Source organism: Peromyscus californicus, unplaced genomic scaffold (genome assembly GCF_007827085.1).
Source record: "Peromyscus californicus insignis strain IS unplaced genomic scaffold, ASM782708v3 Scaffold_7__1_contigs__length_154581171, whole genome shotgun sequence".
Taxonomy (NCBI): domain Eukaryota; kingdom Metazoa; phylum Chordata; class Mammalia; order Rodentia; family Cricetidae; genus Peromyscus; species Peromyscus californicus.
Genome location: NW_026294595.1, coordinates 36,235,779 through 36,251,047, shown reverse-complemented (window position 1 = coordinate 36,251,047; position 15,269 = coordinate 36,235,779). Strand labels below are relative to the sequence as shown.

Genomic DNA, 15,269 nt, shown 5'->3' with positions numbered 1-15,269 from the left:
CAACACTGAGGATGCTGTGAGGAGCCCCAGAAAGCATGCTCCAAAACTGTTCTTCCAAAGGATGGATGAGAAGGGGGTGCCCACCAGCTCCTATCCAACACTGGTCATGGGCTGCACATCTCTCTTGTTTTTCTAAATGTGTGCATCTGTTAGAATGAACAGGCTCCTGCAAATATTTCACATGGGGGCAAGGGGACAGGAAACTTGGGAGCAGAAGGCGAGAGGTATAGGGTGCAAGTGCAGAGAGATTGAGCTGCTGCTGGGGCATGCCTGTGAGCAGCTGGTGACCACAACACCAGCAGCCGGAGGTTTGGCCAAGGCCAAAACGTGCATGGAAAGGTATTCAGCTGGTCAAAAGGAAGTCAAAGTCACCATTCGATACCATCTTACACTCAGGAGTAAGTGAGGTTTTTACCAAAAAGAAACGAGATGGTCTAGTTCCCACACAGTCGCAGGTCTGAGCTGCTGAACCAGCCATCTCCAACAGGCACAGTGATAGAAGGTTTTAGAAATGGCCCCTCTTGTGTAGTAGAAACTCAGTACCACTGAATAGCAACTCCCTACAATTCTTACCAGCTATCACTCCATCATTCTCTCGTGGGAATGTTCCAGAAGCTCCTATACATTGAGCTGGTTGGGGGACTGCAGGCTTGAGACTTCCATCTTAGGCGGACTTTGGCTTCATTCTACACTGGAACTGACTCAATGCCTCTGCAAATCTGCACAGTTACCAGATCCTGAGTGATGCGCTGTTGGAAGAGTCTCGTTTGACTATTGTTCAGCCAGCGAATCTAGTCAGCAGGTCTGATTTTTTTTTTTTCGGTTTTTGTTGTGAACCTGAATATTTTTATCTGTTTCTTGAATTTCTAAGAAATATGTTATAATACCCACTTCATAAATCATGGGTCCAATTAGAAGGTGCTTTAGAAAATCTTAACGTAATTGGAAAATATATTACTTAGGAAAAATGTATTACTCTAGTAGTTGCCAATGAAAACCCATTAATTAAAAATAGAGAAGACAGGAGATAAGTGCTGGTGAGGATACAGAGGGAAGGGGGCTCTGTGAGCTGCTGGGAATGCAAACGGCTGCAGACCCTAATGAAAAGGATATGGAGGTTCCATAAAGAATTAAAACTACCATCCAATAATCCCTTTACTTCATGTTTTCCCAAGGAAATGAAACCAACAAGGCTTCAGCATTCCCATGTTCATTTCAGCATTTTTAAAATAGCTCTGATATAGTGATAATGCAAGGGTTGCCAAGAGGTGTGGGTGTGTGTGTGTGTGTGTGTGTGTGTGTGTGTGTGTGTGTGATGTAATCCAGACACAGTGAAATATATAGCCAAGAAAAGAAGGTAATCATAGCATCTATGGAAACATAGATGAACCTTGTGGGCAGTGTACTCAGTATATTAAGTCAGACAGAGGATCTCCAACACTTTGCTGACACGGCTTATAAGTATGATTTCACGTTGAAAAGGAAGCGGGAGGTAGAAATGCAGTTAGGAGGTGGAGGAGGGACTTTTTGCTCAAGGTAAACCTTTCAGCTGTAGGATCAAGAAATTCAGACTTAACATACAGCATGGTGACCAATTAGTAAAACTGAGTTGTATACTTGAAATTGGCTTAAATGTTCTCTCTACAAAAACCAGACCAAACCAGGGAACCACGATTTAATTAACTTAATTGTTATGAGCATTTTGCACGATATTTGGCTGTCAAGTAATCACAATATGTGGCTGAAGAGATGGCTCGGAGGGTAAGAGCATTCTTGCAGAAGACCCAGGTTTGGTTCCCAGCACCACATGGCAACTCACAGCCACCCAAACTCCAGTTCCGGAGAGTCCAGTGCCTTCTTTTGACCTCCTGCACGTGCATACACACACACACACACACACACACACACACACACACACACACACGCAGGCAGAACACTCATACACTTGCTGCTTATCTTTGTTCTCACATGACAACATCCGACCAGGCTCAAAGGTGGGTACCTACTGCCTTTAGGTGGGGCATGCTGGATGTACACCCTGTCCTAGTCACTACTTACTGTGGGGTATGTGAACCTGTGCAAAGGCTGAGGATGGGGTAGTATTGTGATCATCTTTTTCACTATAGAAAGTTCAGCATAAAATTTGGGAGGGGGGAGCCTGCTGGGAAGCCATCATTAGATTAGAAAAGAGATGATGAACGTTTATTTGAATGTTATGCTTTTTACTTGATTGTGATCTCTGTGGCACAGGATTGGGGGCTGGATGTAAAAGTTACCAGAAAGGGGGACATCTAGGGTTGCTCTTGACTTGGGCAACTGGGTGACCTGTGATACTACCAACTTAGTTAGGTCATGCAGGTCCTGAGGGAGGGACTGTGGTTCTGCTCTGAATTTGTGGCTTTTAGATCCCTGCTAGAGCCTCACAGTCAGTTGAATACCTGAAATTAGAGCCGCAGACTTGGGCGCTCTGAGCCCATTTGTGGTACGGGAGGTCCCGTGTGTTGAGTGATAAGGAGTGGACAAAAAGAGAAGACCGTGGAGATGCCAGAGGGCTCATGGAGAATGTGGTCTGGCTAGCTAATGGAGTTGTACAATTGGTATTCGTTCTGACATGTTCCTAACTCTAAAAAATATGCTTCTAATTTGATTATGAGTTAGAATCATTCTCTTGTTAATTTCGCAGACTATACCCTACTTTATAAACAAATGACAATACCATTCAGGATTCCAGCACCTGCCTATGTGATCTATAAGATGAGTATAGAGGATTAGATGCATGGGAAAACTAGAATACCACAACTTACTAGACGCTTTGGAAAACACAAAGATATTTTCAATGTTAAAGAAAGCCAAGCCATTTGCACTTAAAAATGTATAGAATTACTAGGCAGTTGCATTAGCTCTGTTATGACAGATAGCATCTTCTTTTTTTCTGGCTGAGAATAATCATGAGTAAGCAAATAGGGCGCCTTGAAAGACAAAATTCAGATTTCTAAATCTCTCAATGTAAGTGGCAATTAGAGTCACACCATCATGCTTTATGTGTTCAGTTTAATATGGTTTTATGGATTAGGACAAAGTCGTCTCCTTGGCTGAATAGTATGGAATTTTCTGTGCGGGCTCATATCTATTCCTCTGAGAAACATAAGCAGAGTGTTAGGGAAGTTGGAAGAGTGTGTAAATGGGCTTCAGCGGAGTTGTCATTAACAAGTAAAATGGTCTGAATCTCCAACATAAAATGAACGGATTCCACATTGTTTAGTGTTTATCTGCTCAGAACATTCGTTTTCGAGGTTTACTATGACTTTATGGGAAAGAATAAGATTCCCCATTTCTGTGGACACATTGTAATACCACCACGGCCTCCTGCCTCTTTCTTAATGTCGTTTTGGAAGAAATTCAGTCAGGGGGAGTTTAGCTTCTCACAAATGCTCAGGTAATGGATGTGCTAAACTTCCATTAGCATTTTGGTGATAATCTGAGGGAGGCCTCTATGCATAATTATAATTGGCCATTAATTTTGTGGTTTATACTTCATCTTCCTCTCTTCTCTCCCTCCCTCCGCTCCCCTCGCCCTGTTTGGAAGATACTGCCCCTCCCCACCATTGTACTGTGGCTGTTCCCTCTGGAAAAAGGCGTCAGGCAGTGCACAAATATCTAGTTTGAAATGTTTATTACTGAGACAAGTGAAAGGGCTTTGCTGATGGTAACGGAAGTCACTTTCTTTTATGGTTTTCCCCAGTTAATATTCTTGTGATCTCTGTCTGACTTCTCTGCTTGGCCTCCTACAGAGGTGAGATGTAATGAGTTTCCCATGCGTAGAGTCTGAAGTCCTGCTATGATCCTTAGATCATCTTCTGTTCATTCTGTGCTCTGTCTAGGAAGAAGGGGGCAGAAAGGGAAAGAACATTGTCACCGAAGGTGTTCCATTAGGGTCTTTGTAAGGTAGGGAGTCTGTAAACTGTAATCACTCTTATACACTCCATAATCGCTTTCTTCAATTTCCATTCTTACCAGTGTCCTCCATTTTACAGCTTCGAAATGGTCTTGCTCCCTAAAAAGGAGTGCCCCAGTGTTTACTGATCTATGAGAACTTCTCTTGAGGTCCTGTTTATTAAAATCGAAACTGCAGTGGAAATCCAGACTGTTGAGGTGTGTGTTTATGTTAACGTAACCTGTGAATTAAAATCATTTACTGATGCTGAATTACAGCTATGGATCTTACACCCTCCCCCTCTAGACATTCCAGTCCCCTAATTACAAGAAAGTTTTTAGATAGCTTCTTCTCAACAGTCCATTTCTCTTGCATTAGTTAACTGAATGCCTTGTTAGGCAAATGTCCTAGTTATGTTATTAGTACTTCACTTTTAACTGTAGCCAAAGGAGAAAGCTCAGAGCCAGAGTCAAAGTGAGGTCATGGGTTCTAGGGTTAGGTTGCGCTGTCATGCAGCCGAGATGCAGAATTCAATTTGGGGCTGGGCAGAAAATTATCTTACTTTTTTAAAGGATGTCTTTAAGATCATATAGATGTTTAAGAGTAAATTTTATTGAGTTATATTTTTAAAATTTGGCATGGATGTTGTGTTGGTTAGGTTTTTGTTAACTTGAAACCAGCCAGGGTCTCCGGGGAAGAGGGAACTTCATTTGAAAATGCCTCCATCAGATTGCCTATAAGCAAGCATGTGGGGCATTTTCTTGATTAGTGATTGATATGGGAGTACTCAGCCCACTGTGGGTGGGGCCATCCTTGGAGAGGCAGTTTTAGAGTGTGTAAGAAAGCAAACTGAACAAGCCATGGTGAGCAAGTTAGTAAGCAGCACTCCTCTGGATTCGGCATCAGTTCCTGCTTTGACTACCCACAGAGATGGACTGTTACCTGGAAGTGTAAGCTGTAATCTTTCCTCTCCAAGTTGCTTTTGGTCATGGTCTTTGACACAGAAATAGAAAACTACATAAATATTGTCTCTAGAACATGGGGGATGAATAATACAATTGTGATGTATGCATATGACATCATTCATGAACAAACTTTTTATATAAGATAATAAATTACTCATTATATTTGAAGTACCTGCACTAAATATTTGCTTATTTAGGCATTGTGACAATTTCTCATGAAAACATAAGAGAGAACAAATTGGTGTCCCCCTATCCACGAGGGATATGGCTTTACACATATATGCCATAAACGCACACATACATGGTACCAATCACAGAGGGAAGGTGGTAGAACCCTTTAGAGAAGTGCGGGCTATTTGAAGACTTTAGGTCACTGGGCATACCTGAGACAGAGTGTGCCACTCTGGTCTCTTATTCTGTTTGTTTTGCTTCCTGGTGGCCCTGAGATGAGCTGCTTGACTGAACCATGCACCCCACTTCATGACCTGTGGCTTACACAGGAGCAATGGGATCAAGTGAACACGGATTTAAACTTCTGAGACTGAGCAAAACAAATGTTTCTTCTTTCTTGGTTCACTATATGAAAGACTTTGCTATAGTAACAGAAAGCTGATGATATAATTTCTATTCATAGCGTATGGAACATGAACTATAGTCTTAATGTGGAAACTATTGAACAAAGGAAAAGAGAGGATGAAAAGGAGTAAAGTATGACCAAATGTGTAGTTTGAAGAGATCTTCCCTGCCTTCAGTAAAGTGGGAGTAGCAAGAATGGAGTCAGGGAAGTTCTCACACAGTGGGGCTGGTGACTGCTGAGGTGGTTGGGAGGTCAGTCAGTGTGGCCAACAAGATTTGTGTATCTGGAAATCATGGACCCACAATGCTGAGGTAATTCCTGAGTTTTGGGCTTATGCAAGTGGATGGTATTTGTAAGTGTGCATTATTATTGTTCCACTTTAGATTAACCTGAAGTTCAAAATGGTTAAACATCATGCTCTAGGGAACCCATTAATAAGTCACAAAGGCACAACTCAAGCTCTACTTTATGACTTCAAACCCTCATTTCTCCAGTCAGTACTGTGCTTCAGAATGGATTTCAGAAGGACTGTGCTCAATGCTGTCGGCATGATAGCTTTTTCTTTAGACCATGGAGCCATAGCATCTTCGCCTTGGGAAGCATTATAGTGAGTTCCTAGGGCTTCCAAGCTCTTTTGGCCATGACCCATAGTGAGAAGAATATTACACCACAAATGAACACACACATAATGGAAACAAAATTTTCTTAGAAATACTACCACTGAATTACTTGAGGCGTGCTGTTTTCTTCTGTTTCCACTTACACAAAAATGCTAGCTGCTATTCACAACATTGATTTTATAATACAAAGTATAAGTTGTTTGAAAAAACACTGAACTGGTCCTTTTAAATTTTAGAAGAACTGGAAAGTGATTTTTTTTTAAAAAGAGAAACTATTACTGATTTTTTTCCGCTTTCTTTTTATAAGTTGACAATAAATTTGTTCGTACACTATATTCTGATCATGATTTTTTTCTTCCTCATCTCCTCCCAGATCCTCCCCACCTCCCTACCCATCCAAATCCACATCTTCTTTCTCTCTCTCTTTAGAAAACTAACAGGCAAATAAAACGAGAAAACAAACCAGAAAGAAATAAAACAAACAGAAAACAAAACATAGACATGAGAAACACACACACACACACACACACACACACACACACACACACACACACACGCACGCGCGCACGCAGAGAGAGAGAGAGAGAGAGAGAGAGAGAGAGAGAGAGAGAGAGATCCCATAAAAACACAAAATAAGAAACCACAATATACAGTGTATACAATGGAAAGACCAGTAAGATAAAAAAATGCCCAAATGAAGCATTATGACATACACACACACACCCTCCCCAAATACCATTGAGTTTGTTTTGTGTTGGTCATCTATGTCTGGGCATTGGGCCTGCCCTTAAGTATTGTTTGTATATCCAGTGGGAATCCATTAGAGAAAACTAATTTGTCCCTTGTGAACACTTGACGTTTGGAAATAGCTTCTGGGTTAAGATGGGGGTTCATGTCCACTTCTCCTCTCAGAGTTGTGGGCCTCCTGGCTTGGACCTGTGCATGCTGCCACAGTCATTATGAGTTCATATGTGCATCAGCCCTATTGTGTCTAGAAGGCACCACTTCCTTGGTGTCTTCCATCTTCTCTGGCTCTTACAATCTTTCTGCCTCCTCTTCTGAATAGCTGCCTGAGCTCTGAAGGGAGGGGTTTAATGAAGATAGCCAGTTTAAGACTGAGTGTTCCAAGGTCTCTCACTCTCTGCACATTGTCCAATTGTGGATCTCTGTGTTAGTTCTCATATCCTGTAGGAGGACGCTTCTCTGATGATGGCTGAGCAAGACTATGATCTATGAGCACAGTAGAATGTGGTTAGGAGTCATTTCATTGCTATGTTCCTTTAGCAGAACAATTAATGTTTGGTTTTCTCCTAGTTCTCAGGTTCTCAGCCACTTGAACAGTGTCAGGCATGGGTTCCATCTCACAGAGTAGACCTTAAATCCAATCAGAGAGATTGGTTACTTCTACAACTTTAGTGCCAATATTTTGTGCACTAATGTATCAGGCAGGCAGGTCACCATTGTAGACTGAAGGGCTTTGTAGCTGGGTTGATGTTTATTTTTCTCCTCTGGTAGCATGCAAAGTACCTTCCAGTACTAAGAACACTAGTCAGTAGGGATGAAGGCTCTAGTTAGGCACCAATATGATGCATCCCTGTTCAACCAGATATGTAGGTGTTGTCTCCTGCAATTGAGACTTATCATCAGTTTGTGGAGAGCAACCTTGGCAATCACCTGAGTTGTTTGGAGGTTTTCATGAGGTCCTTTGGCCAACATCTCAGATATAACCCATTTCTGGAAGTTTCACTTGGTGGCAAAATATGTCTTTCGGGACTTTGTCTCCTTCATTATTTGGTGATTCTATTTAGATTTCCTTTTTATACCCATACTCACCCCAACACATGTTTCATAGTGTGTGTGTATGTGTGTGTGTGTGTGTGTGTGTGTGTGTGTGTGTGAAGAAGCTTCTACTGTAGTAGGTTTCCTCATGATGTCTCAAATGGCCCTTAGTGTTATCCGTACCTCCCTGTATTCTCTTTCTCATCTCCCTCTTCATTTAACACATCCATTCCAGTGCCCCTCCCTCACCCTGTACCATCTCTCCATAGCTATTTATTCTGTTTCTCCTTGCTTAGGAGATCCTTCCCTCCCTCCTAGTCCTTTACTTTATGCCTAACCTCTGTTTATACAGATTGTAGAATGCCTGTCGAAAGTTTAAAAGCTAATATTCACATTGGAAAGTGATTTTCTAAGACTTAGCAATCAATAGGCAAGTGAGTTTCTGATTCTAAATCACTCTATTAGACAACAGGGCTCTATCAGCTTCATATATAAAATTGACTGATAGGTTTGTAAATTTTGTCCTTTACAAACAGACAAACAAACAACCCAGTTGTTGATTAATTTCTGCTTATTGGCATTTAGTTTGTTTCTTTTTTGGAAGTCCTGTTTTTATACTAAGGTAAGGCCATCCAGGATGCAATTAAGTCAAGAGTTACATTTTGTTTGAAAAGTAATGGATATGGAACAGTCAGGATAAAAAAGAGTGTACAATCTCTGGGAGTCTGAAAAAGACTAATAAAAAGCCACAGAAAATGGAAAGCACTTATCAAAGAGGGGTGATAAAAATGCACTTATGAAGTTACCCTAGAATCCAGAGGATAATTGTGAGGCAAAGAGGACAAGCCAAGTAGAGAATAGAAAGCCTTAATAACATCCACAATCACAGGACCATTTCTCGAGTGACGTTAAACAGAAATGGGGCACATACGATAGAAAAGCCTAGGCCCGAAGCGCTGAAAAATGGTGGAACATTTGGGAAGAATTTTAATGGAGCTCTCAAAGTATTAAAGGTTTAATAAAATGAAAATTTGACATTTATTCACCCAAACTGAATTTGGAAGCTTATAGTAACATAAAGGGAAAAGAGAAAGGATTTCCACGCTGCTTTTTATGCATGTACTCCAACCTTCGAAGAACTATGAGATGGGGGTGGAAAATCCTGACAAAGTTTCTAGATAGTTTTCCCATTAGGCAAGCACTGATGAAATCCAAGAAGCATAGACACAGGCAGGACTTGGGAAAAGCTTGGGTCCCTCCACAATGGAGGCATTAGAAGATGGAGGCATGAGATATGAAACTTTCTGTAACCAATCCTAGGGCAGACACAAAATGTCGCTATCTTACTTCTAAGCATATGTTAAGAACATGGCCCATGGGGCACAACACTCTAAGAACACTTGCCAACTCCCCCCATTGCATGTAAACTCTGGACAACTTAACAACACAAATTTACACCAGTTCTTAAGAAATTGGGAGCCCATCCAAAGGATTTGATCTATGTTGTGTGGAAGAGTGACAAGATGCCAGAGACATAGAGAAGCATCTGGTCTGGATGTGGTGAGTTAGAGCCTCCCAGGAGAGAATGAATCCAAGCCTTTACTTAAGGAGGATAAGGAAGAGGTAGGCAGATGAAGGATAAAGGGCAGACTTGAGAATTTTAGGATTATATTACATCATAGAATGCACTAAAAAGCATAGCATAGGCCAAGCATACTATAAGCCCTGGCAAATCTAATTTTTAATGTTTTATTATTATCAGTTATGGGTACTGGTCAGACAGGACCTTTTTGATTTCTCCCCCAAAATAACTACAGCTTCCATAAGTGTGGCTGATGTAACATTAATGTTTAATTATCTGTAATTGTTTAAAAGGCCTATAAAATACTGATGTTTCTCATTGCTATTCATTATGCTTGAAAATGAAACTGCGGAGTATGTCATATATTGTGACCTTTCTATATTAGGGGGCTGTGAAATCGAATCAGAATAATAAAAACTGTTGAGGTCACCCAATTCTGTCCCTCCTTTAACATGCGAAAACTTTGAGAAGCATTTGTTCAAAATAGTAATATTGTTGGTTAGTTGCAGAGAAGTGATGGAAATGTCTGTGTTCAATATTCGTTTTCTCTATACAGTATCGACATAATGGATTTGTTTTTTAAAGCCCACAACTTTGATGTAAAAATGTGTTAACATTGTTACCTTGACATTAATTCCAGTGATTGCCTTTGAAGTATTCAGGGCTTATTTTTTTTAATTTTTCCCTCTGAGAATGTATGTGCATATTAACTTTATTTTAACCATTTATTTCACTTTACAGCAAGAGTGAGGAGTACATGCTAAGCATTCATTTTAAGTCCTAAAGTTATTTGTAGCAGATGAACACACTCTTGGTGCTATTTGTCCTCTCTTGGGCTAATACCTCATTCAGAGATGGCACACATGGCAGGAATATTAAAGCATTAACTAAAGATCTGGAAAAAATGTCCTATAGTTAATAATGTGAATAACGCTTTTCTTAAAACGTGCACCTGGCTACCAGGGAGGCAATGTTCTTTCATGGTTATTATTGTCACACGGTTATGTTCACATGCTCTGTTTAGAGCTGTGTAATTAGCAGAGCCTTTAAAATGAAATTGCCAGAATGTTCTTCCGAGCTATTCTTCCTTTCACTCAGCATCATTCAGAAGGCTTCTGTGCTTTTTTCGCCTATTGTGCTGCTATTGATTCCTCTGCCCACCTGCCAGCTTTCTTATTATTAGACTTCTCAGAAAATCTAGCAATGGCTTGTCTTTTTCTCCACATCCGACTCTCTTTTCCTGAGGATCCATTGGGTGAGATCCCCACCCCCAGTGGTAGCCTTTCTCCCGCTCTTCACCTTATGCACTGTGTGATTTGAAAAGCCCCATTTGACTGTACCCGTTGTCACCGAGCCCAATTCTCATTGTCAAGATCACACAAGTCTGGCTTCAATAATCATGTCTTTGGGTACAATTGTAATCACAAACAATGTTATGAATTACTGACTTCAGGTAACGTCAGAGGCCCCTGGCAGTTGCAGCGATTCCAACATGAAGTGGAAGCTGCTTGGTTTCTGAAGGCTCATGTCTTCCTCTAGGTTTCCTGGCCCCATTGCTTCTTTTTTCTTTTGCTCATATGTTATCTGACATATGTAAGCCACTGGTTTGTGATTATTGGACTTGTCTGTAGTTTCACAATCCTGTGGTACATTCTATCTGCAGCCTTCCAAAAAAATCAACATACTTTATCTTTTCTGGAGAACAGGAGAGGGATGTTTTATATTGCAAATACCAGAAAATGGCAGCTTAGGCAAACTGTTGGGCAAACTGTTTAGTTTAGTTTGATTAATTACGTATAAGGTCATTTTTAAGTACCTATCATGCACCAGTATCGGCTTGACAGTATAGGGTGGAGGCAAGTGTATGAAATATGTTCTAAGTGAAAACAATATGTTCAGCATAATTAGTGAGTAGTTATGGCGTGGTACATGTTGGAGAATGTTTGTTGAAAGCTGTGAGTCATGATTTGGGCCCCAGCTGAGTGATAAGCATCTTATGAAATAGAAGGAAATTAAAGACATTCCAAGTAGGGAGTATTTGTATCTATCACTCCTTGAAGTTAAGAATGAGTTGGGGGCTTAAGAGATGGCTCAGTGGTGAAGAGCAATGGCCGCTCTTCTAAAGGACCTATGTTCAATTCCCAGGACTTCCATGGCTTCTTATAACTGTCTGTAGCTCCAGTTTCAGGAGATCCAGTGCCCTCTTTTCGCTGCTGTAGGTATCAGGCATGCACTTGGTGGACATACACACATACAGGCAAAACACTTACACAGATTAAATAAAATAACTTAAATAAAGAGTTGGTGTCAACATACATTTAAAAAGAGTAATGATAAGAATGGCCATTTGAGGCAGAGCCAAGGAACAAGCTTACCTAGAGATTACATATAAACAAGATTAATGTGGGGTTATGAGTAAGAAAGTCAACTTAATCAATTGACATCACCCTCATGAACCTTCCAGTCTTGTTCAATACATTTGGCTAAAAGATTTTGAGTGAACTAGATAATTACAACCAATCTCAAATATTTTAAAATTGATTTATCATAATGTTATCTAAGCTTAAATGTATATTATATATAAAATCACTAAACTACATATAAATATAAAGTCATCATGTTATATATATCAACAAAGATTGTTGTGAAATGAAAAGGAACAATTGTATCATTGGGTTTACACAATAAAAACAATCCATACTCCAGGGAGACTTGTAGTCCCACTGACAGAAGCAGGTATTTGAGGAAAGACATGTACCCTGGTCTTGGTGCGTCGTGAAGCGTTTTGCAAGACCACAGGCCCCAAGTTTAACTTTGGAAGTCTGGATCCTAAAAACAAGAGCAAATAGGAGTCTTTAAGAATTTATGTAGACTTGGATTACAGGCAGAAAGAGCTGATGATGATTTTGCAGTCAGCCTCCCCAAGAGATGTCTTCACAGAACTGGCTTAAATAATGAAATGGAGGGTAAGACTGGAGGTGAAAGGGCACAGGGTGGAATGGATAAGGGTCAGGGAGAGACAAACATGCAGTGTTGAAGGTGCAAAAGAGCTATGCCATGGCATGCAAAGGAAAGGATCTTTTCTTGGCCAGGATGGTCAATAGGTGGAGGAGAGAACAGAATTATCCCTTTGAGTGTTCAGGAGGGAGACTGTTGGTAACAGTTGTCAGGACTCTTGATTTTGTTTGTAGAAGTTGCAGATAAAAGACTTAAAGGCAAGGTATGCGGCAGGATTCAGACACAGAGGAGGTGTTCTAGGTCCCAGGTCCAAAGAACTAGGCCTTGCTGATTAGAGATAGGCGATGAGGTAGACACTGTGCTTGCAAACCAGGAGGTGGTGTTTTCTTTCTTATCTTCATAGACATGGCAAGCTACGTTTTTAGAAAACTAAAAATTTGAAGTTAATATAAAATATTTAAAGAGCTAAATGATTTAGAGGCACTTTAATCATATTTGGGTGACATTATTTTTCAATTTTTCATTTTGTGTGTTATTAATGAATGATGCTTGAATCAAATACTTGCAAAATTATGCATTACTTTTTGTAAGTGGAGTTTTGCACACTTGTGCATTTTTCCTCACTGCTTTGTCAGCCACATGTGTACAAGGATCAGAAAAAAAGTTTGATTTTATTTTTCTTTAGTCTGATTTGTTTTTTGTTTATAGAACATATATGTTTATAAAAAAAATGTACCCAGCTTAGAAAGGCTATATTAACTTTACCCCACCTAGAAAGGTTAGAATAACTTTTTAAAAATCTTTCAAAATCATATTGAGAGGCTCTTTTATCATGTGGGCAAACCTCCTTCCAATAATCTCTCTTTGCATAGACACACAGATAATTTATGCTAATGAGATCATGCTATAAATGTGGTTTTACATTGTTTTTTGCATCTAAAATATTATAGAAATCTTCATATCAACAAATACAGAAATTCAACATCTTTTCTCAATCATAGGCATTGTATGAATGTACCAAAGTTGGTTTCAGCTAACTTCTATTGCTGGGCATTTAGACTTTCCCCAAATTTCCTGTTTTAAACTATGCTGCAGAGAGCATTGCTAGGGTACATTTTTGTATACTTGTCTAGTTGATGGTTGTATTGTTTGTTTGATTTCTGTTGCTGTGATAAAACACCAGGCCAGAAGAAACAGAGGGAGGTGAGAGTTTATTTCAGTCTACAGCTGATAGTTGATCATGAAGGGAAGTCAGATCAGAAACTCAAGCAGGAACGTGGTGGCAGGAACTGAAGCAGAGGCCATGAAGGAATGCTGCTCATTAGCTTGCTTTCTGTGGCCTTACTCAGTCAGCTTTCTTATAGAACCCAGGACCACCTGCCCAGGGTTGACACTGCTGATAGCCTGATAGTGAGCTGGACCCTCCCACATCAATGTCCCACAAACTAACCCTCAGGAAATTTGATGGAGACATTGTCTCAATTATGGTTCCCTCTTCCCAGATGACTCCAGCTTGTGTCATGTTGACACAAACAAACAAACAAACAAGCAAACATCTTAACCAGTACAATGAGTTTTGGATAATTTCCTGGAAGCAGGGATAATGAATGAAAGGCTATGTGTATTTTGTATTGTGATATGCATTTACATATTGACGAAAGCAATGAAAAGTATTTGTCTACCAATAACATATCCATATTCATACCCAGGAAGTTCATTTTCTGTGTTTTCATCTTAATTTATGCTCACTTTCCATGCTTATAAAATAAGGAAGCTGAAATCTGTCAGTACTTCTTAAACCTTTTAATGTCTTAGGACAAATTCCAGAATTGGGGTGGTGGTTGTACATGTGAGTGGGTGAATGTGTCCATGTGTCCATGTGTGCATGTGTGTATGTGGATGCATGTCCATATATGTGTAGAGGCCTGTGATCAATATTGGGTGTCTTTCTTGATTGCTCTCTCTCCCTTACCATTTAATTTCCATTTTATTTCTTTTGTGTGTCTACGTGAGCGGGTACACTTGTGCCACAGCATTTGTATGGAGGTCAGAGGAAAACTTACAGGAATGGAACCTACTTCTCTCACCCATGTGGGGACTGATCTCAGGTCATCAGGCTTGGCAGCACATGCCTTTACCTGCTGAGTCATCTCAATAGCTCCAGCTACCATAATTTTTTTTTTTACATTCTGACTGAACTTTCCCCTCCCCCACCTCCTCTCCTCACAGTCCTTCTGCCAGCCCCTCTCTGTCCCCACCTCCCAATCCACTCTTCCTCCGTTTCTGTTCAGGAAAGAGCAGGTCTCCCATGGATATCAACAAAACATGGCATATCAAATGGCAGTAAGACTAAGCACCTTCCATGCATTAAGGCTGGGCCAGGCCACCCAGTATGAGGAATAGGTTCCCAAAAGCCAGCAAAAAGTCAGAGACAGCTCCTGCTTCCAGTGTTAGGAGTTCTATAAGAAGACCAAGCTACACAGCTGTCACATACATGCAGAGTGCCTAGGTCAGCCCCATGCAGGCTCCCTGGTTATTGGTTAAGTCTCTGTGAGCCCCTATGAGCCTAGAATAGTAGGTTCTGGGGGTTTTCTTGACATGTCTTTGACCTTCTGGCTCCTACAAGCCTTTCTCTCCCTCTTCTGCAGGATTCCCCGAGCTCCACCTAATGTTTGGCTGTGGGTCTCTGCATCTATTTCCGTCAGTTGCTGGATGAAGCCTCTCTGATAAAAATTGGTGTAGGAGCCAATCTCTGAGTATAGTGGAATATCGTTAAGCATCATTACGTTGACCTCTTTTATTTTTTTCTCCAGTCATGTTTGGTTCTATCCTAGGTCTCTGGGTCATCCAGCCT

General features: G+C 40.6%; 1 protein-coding gene across 24 annotated transcripts in view; it reads left to right on the top strand.

Moving 5' to 3' along the window:
- Window positions 1-15,269, top strand: part of Ccdc148 (coiled-coil domain containing 148) — a 310,826-nt gene that overhangs the window by 159,463 nt on the left and 136,094 nt on the right. The gene's annotated exons all lie outside the window — the stretch shown is intronic.